The sequence below is a fragment of the Lycium ferocissimum genome, chromosome 1, assembly GCF_029784015.1.
Source record: "Lycium ferocissimum isolate CSIRO_LF1 chromosome 1, AGI_CSIRO_Lferr_CH_V1, whole genome shotgun sequence".
NCBI classification, from domain to species: Eukaryota; Viridiplantae; Streptophyta; class Magnoliopsida; order Solanales; family Solanaceae; genus Lycium; species Lycium ferocissimum.
In genome coordinates, this window is record NC_081342.1 from 20,601,719 (window position 1) to 20,616,286 (window position 14,568).

The window sequence follows — 14,568 nt, forward strand, 5'->3', positions numbered from 1 at the left end:
CCATACATGATAATTATGAGAAACTGCGTGCAATGCATATGTCAATCATCAAACAAACAAGTTCAATATCACAAGTACCTCAACGGGGTACGCCAATAATGCATCACATCACAATACCAATAGTGGGTATGCCAATATATATAAATCAAGTACCAAAGAACGAATAAGCCAATAATATATCAATAATCTCAAGTACCAACAGTGGGTATGCCAACATATATAAATCAAGTACCAACAGCGGATACGCCAATAATATATCAATAATCTCAAGTACTAACAGTGGGTACGCCAATAATATATCAAAGTACAAATACCAACAACGAGTATGTCAATCCTATCCGAAATTGAGAAACAAGCAACATTCGTTATCTACCAACTACACATGGCATCAAGCCAACACAATGAAACAATCAAACACATATAACGGGGTGGCTAGTCCCAACAAACATCAGGACCCAACCTAAGGCAATATCCATCCCAACTTCACACCCGAAGGTTCACATGTAACGTCTCTGACATCATAATCTAAATATGTGATCCACTATACTAAGTCTCACCAAAGGTAAACCATAACCAACCTATACTGCCGAACCGCAACTCCAACAAGTCACTCTATCGCCTTGCCCTTCCTCTGAAGCTCAGAACCAAAGTAGTCTAAGCATAATCGAATTCTAAATTAGAAATAATGAATAATGATACTAATATTGCTATGATATCAATTAGGTCCAATTTAACCCTAGAAATTAGGAAAACGGGCCCACAGGGCGAAACGGGAAATTCACGGGTAAAATACTAAATTGAATCCTAGGATGATATAAAATACTCACGTCATAGTCTTTCAATAGCTCTAACCACCGCCCCTACAATATACTGGAGACTCTTGTGCTTGAAAATATACTAGATTCAACTCCTTCTGCTTGAAAATATACTGGAGACTCTTGTGCTCTGTATAAATATCAACATGAACACCATAAAAATAATGTCTCCACATCTTTAGTGCATGAATAACCGCAGCTAGTTCAAGATCATGGGTCGGATAGTTTTTCTCGCATTTCTGCAACTACCTAGAGGCATAGGCAATGACCTTACCGTGCTGCATCAACACACAACCCAACCCAACACCGAAGGCATCATAATAAACAACATAGCCTTCTGATCCTTCTGAAAGTGCCTGGACTGGGGCTGAAGTCAATCTATAATTTAATTCCCAGAAACTGCGCTCACAAGCATCTGTCTATTGGAATTGTACTGATTTCTGAGTTAGCTTTGTCAATGGCGCAGAAATAGAGGAAAAACCTTCTATGAAATCTTCTGTAATAGCTTGCCAATCCCAGAAAGCTATGAACCTCTGTAGGTTTTGTAGGCCTTGGCCAAGTCTTCACAGCCTCAATCTTCTGAGCATCCACTCGAATACCATCGGCTGAGATAATATGGCCCAGAAAACTTACGAAATTTAACCAGAACTCGCATTTTGAAAACATAGCATATAATTCTCGAGTCCGAAGAATTTCAAGGATAGTACGTAGATGATATGCATGTTTTACTTCTGATCGAGAGTACACCAGAATGTCATCGATAAATACAATTATGAATAGATCTAGGAAAGGCCTGAACACATTATTCATTAAATTCATGAACACTGCCGGGGCGTTAGTCAACCCAAACGACATTACCCGAAATTCATAATGATAATATCTAGTCCTGAAAACTGTTTTCGGAATATCTTCTTCTCTAACTCTCACCTGGTGATATTCTTATCTCAGATCTATCTTTGAAAACTACTTAGTGTCACGACCCGAGTAGGGCCATGACGGGCACCCGGGGCTAACCACCGAGCACCACTCATTCTATTACTCATCTGCTTTCAATCATACTTCTTATGCTCATAATCATGGAAAACAACTTTCATTTGAAACATATTTACCTTATAAACATAAGCCCCTTTAGGCCATCAAAATAATATATATACATGCATATACATATGAGAAATTTATGAGATCATACTACCTACACTGCGTATCTACGAGCCTCTACTAGAGTGTTAGACATAGGGACGGGACAGGACCCCGTCGTGCCCAAATTATATATACACATATATACCAAAAGAATAATCAATGGCACCTCCAGAACATGGAGTGCTCTTAAATCAGCTATAGCTCCTACGAGTCGGATCGCCTCCTGTCTACTCCGTGGGCATGAACACGAGCGTCAAAGAAAATGGACGTCAGTACGAACATTATACTGAGTATGTAAGGCATAAACAATAATGAAACATCAATGAAGTGAGGAGGCATCAAATGAGGAGCAATCTGTAACTAACTGAATCATAAAAGAAATAATGTATGCTGGCTTACTGTCATAATCATCATCATGTCATATATGCATAAATGTATAAGCTGCCCGACCTTATAGGTACGGTGTAATAATTAATAGCATTAGCCTGCGTCCGGCCTCCCGCGTCGGTACCATCTCATGCGCCTACTAGTGGTGTCTGCCCATACATCCGGCCATGGTGTATATACGCACATCGCCTCGTGCGTGTTTGCTCGGCCATATAGGCGTTGTGTGACATCATCATATGCTCATCATAATATGCTCATCATAATATACTTATCATAATGCATGCATGGAAACTCAAAGATAGTTAAGCTTTATCGGGGTGATATAAGGTCGTGAACCCCCGATTCCATTATGAAGCATTCATAAACATTCTGTCTCACCTTGAAGGAACGAGCATAAGGTGAGTGTATATAATGATCAACATCAATAGATTATAAATAGCATCATTAGCTTAATGGGAACATCATATCACGGACCCTAGAATCTTTAGACATAAGCTTGTCATCACCATTATCATACTCATAGCATATCTCTTATCTCGTATGACTATTCATAAACAAGGATTCATAGTTTTCTTGAAGATAAGAAATTCATGAAGAAGGAGAAAAATCATACCATAAGATTCATGCCTTAGAAAGAAAGGACTAGCCTCACATACCTTTGTCGTTTAACTATTCTATCGCTTGCTCGTTCTCCTTTAATGCACACGTTTTACCTTCAAGAGAATTCGTATCGACATTAGCTACATAATTACAAGAATGTGCTTACTAAAGCTAGAGAAAATTGGGCAGCATTTCCTTTATTTATATGACTTCCTCCATATTCTATATCAACTCCCAAACATCCATAACATCATAGATAACAATCATCATTTATCTACATTATTCACATTTCACAATTTCACTTCAATTTCCCCATAATCATGACCAAAGTTCACTATCGGGTTCTTTCTCGTACAATACTTATTCCATGATCTAAATGTCATTTACAACGTATTTATAATCTCAACATATCCATATTCATGATTCAATCCAAACGACTACTCAACAATGACACTATTCACACATTTATAACCCATTTTCTATACTCTTCTACAATCCAAGTGTTTCAACTTAGCAATACTTCAAACATCATGAAAATACCATGAAACTTACCTTAGATAGCGTAGAAACAAGTCTTGAGTGGTATTACTCTCCTCACACCAAAACCCTAGTTCACTTCTCTTGAAATTTCTTAGCTTGGATGAACTTTGATGAATTTCATACACTTGATTCACTTGAATTCTTGGTATTGATCTTTGATTTCCTTTGTTTTCTTGTGGATGAAGAGTAGAGAGAGTTCTAGAGGTTTCTAGAGAGAAGTGGAGTAAAAATAAAATGAATTAATGAACTTGGGTCTTCTTTTTAATAACTCAGAATCTGATCCGTCGGGCAATTATACGGACACTTATACGGTCCGTATAAGTGACCGTGAAATGGACCCTTTTGTTTCTCTTCTCTGTGACCATTACACGGTCCATTATACGGGCCGTATAAATTTATACGGTCCGTATAACTGACCGTATAATCCCTGATGAGGGATGTTCAACTGATGGTTCTACGGTCCGTTATATGGTCGTATAATGGCCGTATAATCCGTTTCTTTATTTTCATTACTTCGTTTGATCTTCGATCCTTATGGAACCTTCTTAACACTTGTTTAGCACTTCATTAACAATCTAAGGATCGTTATAACTCTTCTTCAAGACGTCATTACACCCTCATTAATTCGATACTCGTAATTCTTGCCCGACACACAACTTATGACTCGCTTTCCTTAACAACTTTCCTCCCTTGCCTCGGATGTCTTTGGAAATCTTAATTAGGACCATCAAATACCATTTCTTACTTATCAAAATATCGCATACGTCTTACCCTTCGTTATTCTACTTCACTGTACGCTAACGGGAATTTTCCAAGGTGTAACACTTAGCACCCTGCAATTGATCAAATAAATCATCGATTCTCGGAAGTGGATATTTATTCTTTATTGTCACCTTGTTCAACTGCCTATAGTCAATGCACATTCGCAAGGAACCATCTTTCTTTCTTACGAACAAGACAGGTGCTCCCCATGGCGATGAACTGGGTCTAATAAATCCCTTCTCAAGCAAATCCTTCAGTTGTGCCTTTAGCTCTTTCAATTCTACAGGAGCCATTCTGTAAGGAGGAATAGATATGAGTTCGGTGTCTGGAAGCACATCAATAGTAAAATAAATCTCCCATTCTGGTGGAAGACCTAAAAGCTCATCTGGAAACACTTCCAAAAACTCATATACTACCGGAACAGATTGAAGAGTTGGCAGTTTCTCTTCGGTGTCATGAACCCGGACTAAATGATAAATATAGCCCTTAGCAATCATCTTCCTCGCTTTGAGATAGAAAATAAACCTACCTCTTGGGGATGCTGTGTCACCTTTCCATTCAAGCACTGGTTCTCCCGGAAATTGGAATCAAACCACTTTCATTCTACAATTCACATTAGCATAACAGGAAGCCAGCCAATCCATGCCTATAATGACATCAAAATCTAACATTTTTAGCTCGACCAAATCAACTACAGTATGAAGAACACACACCACAACCACACAGTTTCTACATACTTGTCTAGCTATTATCGGGTCACCGGCATGAGTAGACACCTCAAAAGGTTTAATTGGCTCAGGTTTCACCCCAATACGATCAGCAACATAAGGAGTAATATACGACAAAGTAGAACTCGGATCAATCAATGCATAAACATCATGAGAGGATACTGATAATATACCTGTGACAACGTCAGGGGACGACTTAAGATCCTGTCGCCTGGCCAATGTATAAATATGGGGCTGAGGGCCACTTGAACTGGATGCTCCCCCTCTGCCCCTACCATGACCTGATAGCGCTTGTGAGCCTTGTCCCACAGGGTGTACAAACGAAGAAGAGTCGGTTACTGATCCTGTGGGCTGGGTCCCATCTCTACCACTTATCGACGGACAATCACCCATCATATGCCCAGTCAGACCACAGGCATAACAAGCATCTGAGCCTCGGCGACACTAACCTGTATGTAGTCTACCGCACTGACTGCATTGTGGTACAAGTGGTCTCCTCTGACTAAAATCACCTCCAAACTGGGAAATCAGAACTCTCGAGCCCTGACCCGGTCCAGAATGAATAAGGTGGTCAAATCTTCTGCCCGCAAATCGAGAAGGTGCACTAGCTGCGGATTGGCCAGAATACTTGGAATACTGTTGCCTCTGACCCCCTCTATACTCACTGCTAGCACCTGCAGATCTATCTCTCTTACTATGCTCTCTGTCAATATCGCGCTCACCTCTGTGCGGCTGCTGCTCTTCTTAATTATGGGCATGGGCCTGAAAATGAGAAATATCCATCCCATCTTGGAGTGAAGCTGTCAAGCAGTCTTTAATCAAATGTGGCCCCAAGCCACTCACAAACCAATGCACCCGGTCTCTCATATCGGCTACGATGGCCGGAGCATACCTAGCCAATGAATTGAAGCAGAGACTATACTCTTGAGCACTCATATTTCCTTGCCTTAGATTCAAAAACCTATTAGCTCGAGCCCGTCGGACCTCAGGTGGCAAATAATGGAGGAATAAAGACATCTACGAACTCCTGCCATACCGGGAGAGGCGCATTTTCCCCTCTCGAAGATATCCAATTGTTGTACCAAAGAACGGCCACGTCCGATAGTCTATAGGAAGCCAACTCCACTGACTCAGTATCGGAAGCATGAATTATCCTCGACATTCTCGACATCTCATCTATAAAGCCTGCGGTCTTCATCGACCGCCTTGACCAAAAAAAATTCTGGAGGATTCGAAGCTTATAAAATCACGGGCTCTTGCACTCACCGCTCTGTCACACGGACCGCGCTCTCCCCGTTGAGCTGGCGGCAACTATTTGGGTAAGTAATTGAATAACCTACGCCATCTGTGGCACAGGCACTCGGTGGAGGAGGCTGAGTCATTGGAGTGGAGGGCGAGGCTCCTTCCGTGCCTCTCTAAAATAGGCGAGTGTGAGAGGTACGAGATGGAGCTTTATTATGGGACTCACCCTCATCCTATATTTATCGGTGGCTCCCGTTCGAGTCCATCTTCTGTCCTTTGTCTTGCCCGCCACGGGCGATTGTTGCTTTCCTCTTCATAGGCATCGCTGAAATCATAACACACAATTAGGAGAAGGAGGAATCTTATATTATAGCTCTATCGTACCATCTATAATGAAGAAGAATGGTCATTATTTCTAAATGCCCCGCAACTTCTTGTTTATAAGTGTGGCGCGCTTTACACCCATAAACAAGACTATACCAGACACCGCTCATAGACACGCCCTAGGACGGAACTGCTCTGATACCACTTTTGTCACGACCCAACCAGAGGGCCATGACGGGTACCCGGAGCTAGCCTACCGAGCACCACTTATCGTACTTCTTCCAATATATCTCGGCAGACCACTTCTCTTATTATCAAATAACTCAACCTGAATAAATGTCATTCTCAAAATAAAACTCATTATGAAGTAATCTTCGAATCCACTCCAAACATATATATGAACAAGCCGGCAAGGCTAAAAATGATGTACATAATATACACTAATAGGGTCATGAAACATCTACTATCTACACATGTCTACGAGCCTCTAGCTGGAATACAGAAAATCATAAGGATGGGACGGGACAGGACCCCGCCAGGCCCCAATATGAACATAAAAGAATATACCAATAAACTGCAACTCTAGAGTAGTGGAGAGCTCCTGTGTATCTGCTGATAAAGCTCCTAGGGATCTGGACCCTCTTCTTGTCTACCTGCGGGTATGAACACAGCATTCACAAAAGAAAGCACGTCAGTACAAACAATGTGCTGAGTACGTAAAGCATGAATAATAACATCATAAAGAAATAAAGAAATATAAGATAAAGAGATAATATGTGACTGATTGCCTCTTGAGGCGGAACCATGCATGCTAACTTTTACTTTTAAAACAGCATAAACATATATATAGACTGCTTATCATTATTAGCTCGCGTTCAGGCCTCCCGCGTCCGGGGTAACCATCTCATGCCGCCCACTAGTGGTGACTGCCCGGCCAACTAGGCACGGTGTTATTATCCATAAGCCGCCCACTACGCCTACCGTAGTGGTGTCTGCTCGGCCAACTAGGCCCGGTGTAATCATACATAAAAATAAGCATGCATGAGAGCCCAATTAAAAGCTACAATTCTATCGGAGTGACGTAAGGTCGGTGACCTCCGATTTATAGTATGGGATAATCACCATCGCTATATCTCACCCCGAAGGAACAATTCATAAGGTGAGATCAACAACAATAAACAAAATCAAGGGATTCATGAAATAGCTCAATAATCTCATAATGGCATCGCAATCATAAGCTTTGGAACTACTAGCATTAAAATCATCATCATCATGTACATCATAGAAAATATCTCATCTTTGGTATCATAAGAGATTTTTAAGAATCATGAACTTCTAACTTTTGGGCATAAGAAAGTTATGGAAAATATGGATAGAATCATAACGTAGGAATCATGTCTTTGAAAAAAGGGGACTAGCCTTAACATACCTTCACGTCTCCTTAACGACTAAACATTCTCCTCTCAAGCTCACGACTCTACACTCAAGAGAATTTGTACTTTAAAAGCATGATTAACCTTAAACTAAAGTAATTAAGAGCTAACGGAATTTGGGCAACATTTCCTTTATTTCATTGACTTCCTCCATACAATAAACAACTCCCAAATATCAATAGCAACATCCATGATATCATAATCAAGAGGCTTCTTTCAAGTTAAACATTGTCCAATCCTCAAACCTCCTTTTTAAAGTCATTCATAACCATAGCTACAACACAACACCATTCACTTACATATAATACTTCCCCAATATCATTAGCACCACCCACAACAAGTTTATACTCATAGCACACTAAGAATCATGACTCAAGTTAATTTACTACTCAAAAATATCATTAAATCCATATGTGAGCTTCATCTTCTACTTTCTTCCCTCATCCAAGTTATTCAACAACCAAATACTCTTAATAACATGAAATAGATGTAAAAATCACCTTTTATTGTACAAGGATGAACTTTGAATTAATGAATCTCACTTGAATGAAACTCCAACTTCAACACCAAAGGAAATCTTGCATTCTACAAACCCTAGAGAGTCTCCCACACTTGATTCTCTTGATTCTTGGTATTTAATCTTTGATTTCTCTTGGGTTTGTGTTTAATATGATAAGGGGGATGTTCTAGAGACTTCAAGACTTGGGGAAAATTTGGGAAATGAAAAATTAGAACAAGGGTCATCTATATATAAAAAGGGAAAAATCTGGAAAAAAAATGACCCTACCCGATTATACGGCCACTTATACTGTCCGTATAACTTTATACGGTCCATATAACTGGTCGTATAATCCCACCAAGGATTGACCTTCTTTGGAATGGTTTTACGGACCATTATACGAACCGTATAAGTGGTCGTATAACCCATTTTTTCTGAACTTTCTCTCGTTGATTCGTTTGATTTTCAATCCTTGAGGAACCTTCTTGGCACTTATATAAAACTTCATTAACCATCTAAGGAGCCCTATAGCTCTTCCTGAAAACATTACTAAATAAACATTAGCTCGATTTCTACGAAACCTTTCCAACACAACTTACATTTCACTTCCTTCGACGAATTTAGTTCCACCGATTCATGTGACTTCAAAATCTTGTAGTGCGCACTCTATGCTATCAAATACTCTCCTTAACTTCATAAGGACTTCATGTTCACCTTAAGCTCGTATTAGTCTATTCACAATGCAACAATTCAAATTTTTTGATATGTAACACAGAGACCTACATCTCCTACCATATAAAGCCTCAAAAGACACCATGTCAATACTAGAATGATAACTTTTATTGTACGCAAACTCTGCCAATGGCAAGTGCTGATCCCAATGACCACCAAAATCAATAACACACACTCTTAACATGTCCTCGAGCACCTGAATGGTCCTTTCGGACTGGCTATCAGTCTGGGATGAAAGGTATACTATGATCCAATCGGGTACCCAACTCCTCATGATAAGCCCTCCAAAAATGGGAAGTGAAAATAGTACCCCTACTAGATACAACAGAAATAGGAACCCCATGCAACCTCAAAATATCCTGAATGTACATCTTGATAAACTTTTTTGCAGTATAGGAAACCTGAACTGGAACAAAGTGAGCGGATTTAGTCAACCGATCAACTATCACCCAAATAGAATCAAACTTACCAAGGGTCTTCGGAAGACCCATGACAAAATCCATGGTAATCTTCTTCCACTTTCACTCGGGAATAGGCATCCTCTGAAGCACCCCACTGGGTCGCTGATGCTCATACTTTACCTGCTGGCAGTTCCCACACTTAGCCACAAAATTAACTATATCTCTCTTCATCTGACGCCACCAATAGTGCTGTCTCAAGTCACGGTACATCTTAGTCACCCCCGAATGAATGGAATAGCAAAAGCTATGAGCCTCAGACAAGATCAACTGAATTAAATCACCAACAGAGGAACACACATGCACCCTCTGTTCCTCAGAATGCCCTCAGAATCAATCACGGCCTCCTTGGCCTCACCTCTCAAAACTCTATCTCGGATCTTGCTTAACTGAGCATCCTGATACAAATGAGTCCTGATCCGATCCAATAAAGACGACTTCGCCTCTATATAAGCCAAAATCCTACCATGGGCTGAAATATCAATACGGATGAAACTGTGAACCTCCATGGCCAACAGAAGCTCAGAAACAATCAATCGAGCTAAACTCCCCATGCTGACTGCTTTACGACTCAAGGCATCAGCCACCATATTGGCTTTTTCGGGATGATACAGAATAGAGATATCACAGTCCTTCAGGAGCTCCATCCATCAGCACTGCCTGGAATTAAGATCTCTCTGGGTAAAGACATGCTGAAGACTACGGTGATCGGTGAAAACCTCAAAATGAACACAGTACAAATAATGCCTCCAAATCTTCAAAGCGAAGACCACGGCCAATAACTCCAAATCATAGGTAGGGTAATTCTTCTCATGAACCTTCAACTGACGGGAAGCATAAGCTATCACTCTACCCTCCTGCATCAACACAGCACCCAAGCCCATACGGGAGGCATCACAATAGACAGCGAAATCCTTACCCTCCACGGGTAATGCTAAGATCAGGGCTATAATCAAAAAGAGGTTGAGCTTTTGAAAGCTCTCCTCACAATCATCCGTCCACTGGAAGGGAACATCCTCCTGAGTCAATCTGGTCAAGAATGAAGCAATCGCCGTAAAACCCTTCACAAAGCGACGGTAATAGCTAGCCAAACCCATAAAACTACGAATCTCAGTAACAGTAGTGGGCCTCGCCCAACCTCTCACAGCCTCAATCTTCTGTGGATCAACCATAATCCCATCCTTGGACACCACATGGCCCAAGAATGCTACAGATTCCAACCAGAACTCACACTTAGAAAACTTAGCAAACAGGCTATGTTTCTTCAACAACCCAAGAACAGTACGGAGATGGCTCTCATGCTCCTCTCTACTCTTGGAATACACCAAGATGCCATCAATAAACACGATCACAACGGAATAAAGGAATGGCCTAAAGATGCCATTCATCAAAGTCATAAATTTAGCCCGGGCATTTATAAGCCCAAAAGACATCACTAGAAACTTATAGTGGTCATATCTCGTCTGAAATGCTGTCTTCGAAATATCCGCCGCCCTGATATTCAACTGGTGATAGCTGGAATGCAAATCAATCTTCGAAAACACCGAAGCACCCTGAAGCTGGTCAAACAGATCATCAATACGAGGCATAGGGCACTTGTTCTGAATAGTCACCTTGTTCAGCTGACGGTAATCAATACACATCCTCATGGTCCATCTTTCTTCTTCACGAATAACACAGAAGCACCCCAAGGGAAGACGCTCAGTCTAATGAACCCCTTGCTCAACAAATCTTGTAGCTGCTCCTTAAGCTCTCTCAACTCAGCAGGTGCCATTCGATATGGCGGAATAGAAATAGGAGGAGTGCTCGGATCCAAGTCAATATAGAAATTAATGTCGCGATCGGGTGGCATACCCGATAGATCCGACGGGAACACCTCCGCTAACTCGCTCACAATAGGGATAGACTCAAGGGGTGGAGATGCAATAGTCGTATCACGAACATGAGCTAAATAAGCTAAACACTCTTTACTAACTTCTTCGCCCGAAGAAAGAAAATGATCTTCTTCGGAGCAGGACTAGGAGTACCCCTCCACTTAAGCCTAGGAATGCCTGGCATGGCTAAGGTGACTGTTTTGCGTGATAGTCCAAGATCGCGTGATTGGGAGAAAGCCACGACATCCCCAAGTGTCATATCTCATAAAAGTAACCAAACAAGACCGGTTGACTCGATTAACAATCACAGAATCTCCGACCAGAGTAGACACATGAACAGGTATATCTATTTTATCACAAGGTAAATCCCAACCAACGGCATGAAATGCAAATACATACAAATAGGTGGATCCAGGATCACGCAACACAGTAGCAGACTGACCCCGAACAGAAATAATACCTGTTGTCGTTGCACTAAGGATCTCTACCTAGGGTCTATCTGCTCTAGCCCACATGGCCTCAACTCTCATTGTACGGTCAACAATAGCCTGGAATGAAGCGCCCTCGGCCTCAAGCTGGACACAGGGTAGCTGGAGAGGACCATCCAGCCCACTAATAAACCACTGGATCCTGCCGGTCTCCGTCAAAATCAAGGAATAGAAGTAACGAGCCAGGTAAGAGAAGGATAGTGCATAGGTAGCAACCAGCATGCCCTCCTAACGGAGATCGAGGAACTGACCTCGACGCTCATCCCTCTGTGAACGAGGCACGTACCTCTCCAAAAACATCCCATAGAACTGCTCCCAAGTAAGTGGACGTGCACCCGCTGGTCTGCTAGCAAAGTAGTCTCTCCACCATGCCCTCGCGCAGCCACGAAATCGATGGGTAACACAGATGACTCCGAGAGTATCAGTAATCCCTGGCGTGTGCGGTACCTCATGCGTAATCACGATAAACTCGTAGGCATCCTCGCCTGGTACGCCAGTAAAAATCGGTGGAGCCAACCTCATGTACATCCTCTATGCAGGCATGTCGCGAATCCTCACCATCTGTGAGGGAAGAGATAAGAGTCAGATACTAATTTGATCTTCCCAGATACCAATTGGATGAAAGTAGCACGAAAGAATAAAAAGAAAGTGAGATTTCCTAAGTGCCCTATAACCTCTCACAGATAAGTACGGAGCTCATCGTACCGATCCACAAGACTCTACTAGACACGCTCTTATATTAAAGATCGGGTAACCTAGGACTCTGATACCAACTTGTCACAACCTATTTTGCCTAAGCCGTGTGGGCACTTACCTTCCCACCTCGATAAGCGAACCCTCAAGCGAAAATAATAGATAAGTAAGTCTTCACGATTTTTATATATATATATATATATATAGTGCGGAATGATAATAATACCCCCAGGGTCTAGTCGGAAATAATACAAGAGCATCTAAAAAGGGGAATAATACAAGTATAGAATACTAAAACATAAGTGTCTATGTCTCTAGATAGAATAGGACATAAAGATAGAGAATTCTTCAAGGCAGCGAATGGCTATGCTAACCCCGGAGACTCAAAGATAATGCTGAAGCGACTATCAGCCATATGTCACAGAAGTGGATCCAACCTAGTACTCTGCATTCATAAAAGAATGCATTAAGTGCAGGTCAGTAAAAAATAACTGTACTGGTAGGCATCATGGGCCGACTAAGCATAGCTAACACAACTCAGATAATAAAGCAGATAAACCAACATGTATAAGTCAATGTAATCAAATCCAAGTATCCGTCATCCCCTATGTAAAGCATCTAATCCCAAATATGCTAAGTCTGAATATATCCAATCCAAATCCAACATCACAATACAACACCAAACATCATAAATTAAGTCATAATGCAATGCAATGCAGTAGTGTATGAATACAATGAAATGCCATGCAAATGCTGTGTACACATGTACTCCGGATGGAAATATCGACGTCTTGGTAACACAAATCAGTGTCACTCGCGCAATCTAAGTGCCACCTATCCTCTTTACCCATTAGATAGACGGGACCCCGAATCTTTCCCCACGGGGGGTTCTCACTGGCACCACCCTGGGGGACCCACAGAGCCCATGCACCCGGAACTAACATCGGACATGGCCATAATTAATGATTTCGAGATTAACATCGGACATCGGCCATCTCACGTCACTCAAGTAAAAATCGAGCCCAGCTCATCAAGTATTTCATCAAACGTCATCAGTAACTCAACAGTGTATCATGAAAATGGGAGTGCGTGCAATGTATGTATTAACATCAATAATTATGCTCAATATCACAAGTACCAATAATAGGCACGCCAATAATATATTCAAATCACAAATACCAATAGTGGGTATGCCAATAATATAATCCAATCACAACTACCAACAGTGAGTACGCCAACAATATAACTGAATCACAAGTACTAACAATGGATACGCCAATAATATCGTAATCAAGATGATAAATAGTGTCCAATATCTATCGACAACTTATGGCATCAAGCCAACACAATAGAATAATCAAATAACAACACAACGGGGTGGCTAGTCCTAACACACAACAGGGCCCAACCTAAGGCAATATCCATCCCAACTTCATACTCGAAGGTTCACATGTTGTCTCCGACAATGTAATCTAAATATTTGCTTCGCTATATGAAGTCTCATCAAAGGTAAGCCATAACCTACCTGGATGCTGAACCGCAACACCAACAACTCAGCCATTTGCCTTGCCTTTCCGCTAAACCTGAGAACCAAAATAGTTTAAGCATAATTGAATTCTAGATTAGAAATCATGAAGAATGATACTAATTGTCACGACCCAACTAGGGGTCGCGACGGGTACCCGATACTTGTACCGAGAACCCCTTATCTCTTATCATTCTCTTGCTACTAGTGGGCCACATAAATTATACTGCTACTCATTTACTTAGCATTCTCGTTACCAACACTATTATGAATAAACACTAATGAAATTTACTGATTTAATATACATCGGCGGGGATAAACTTTATAC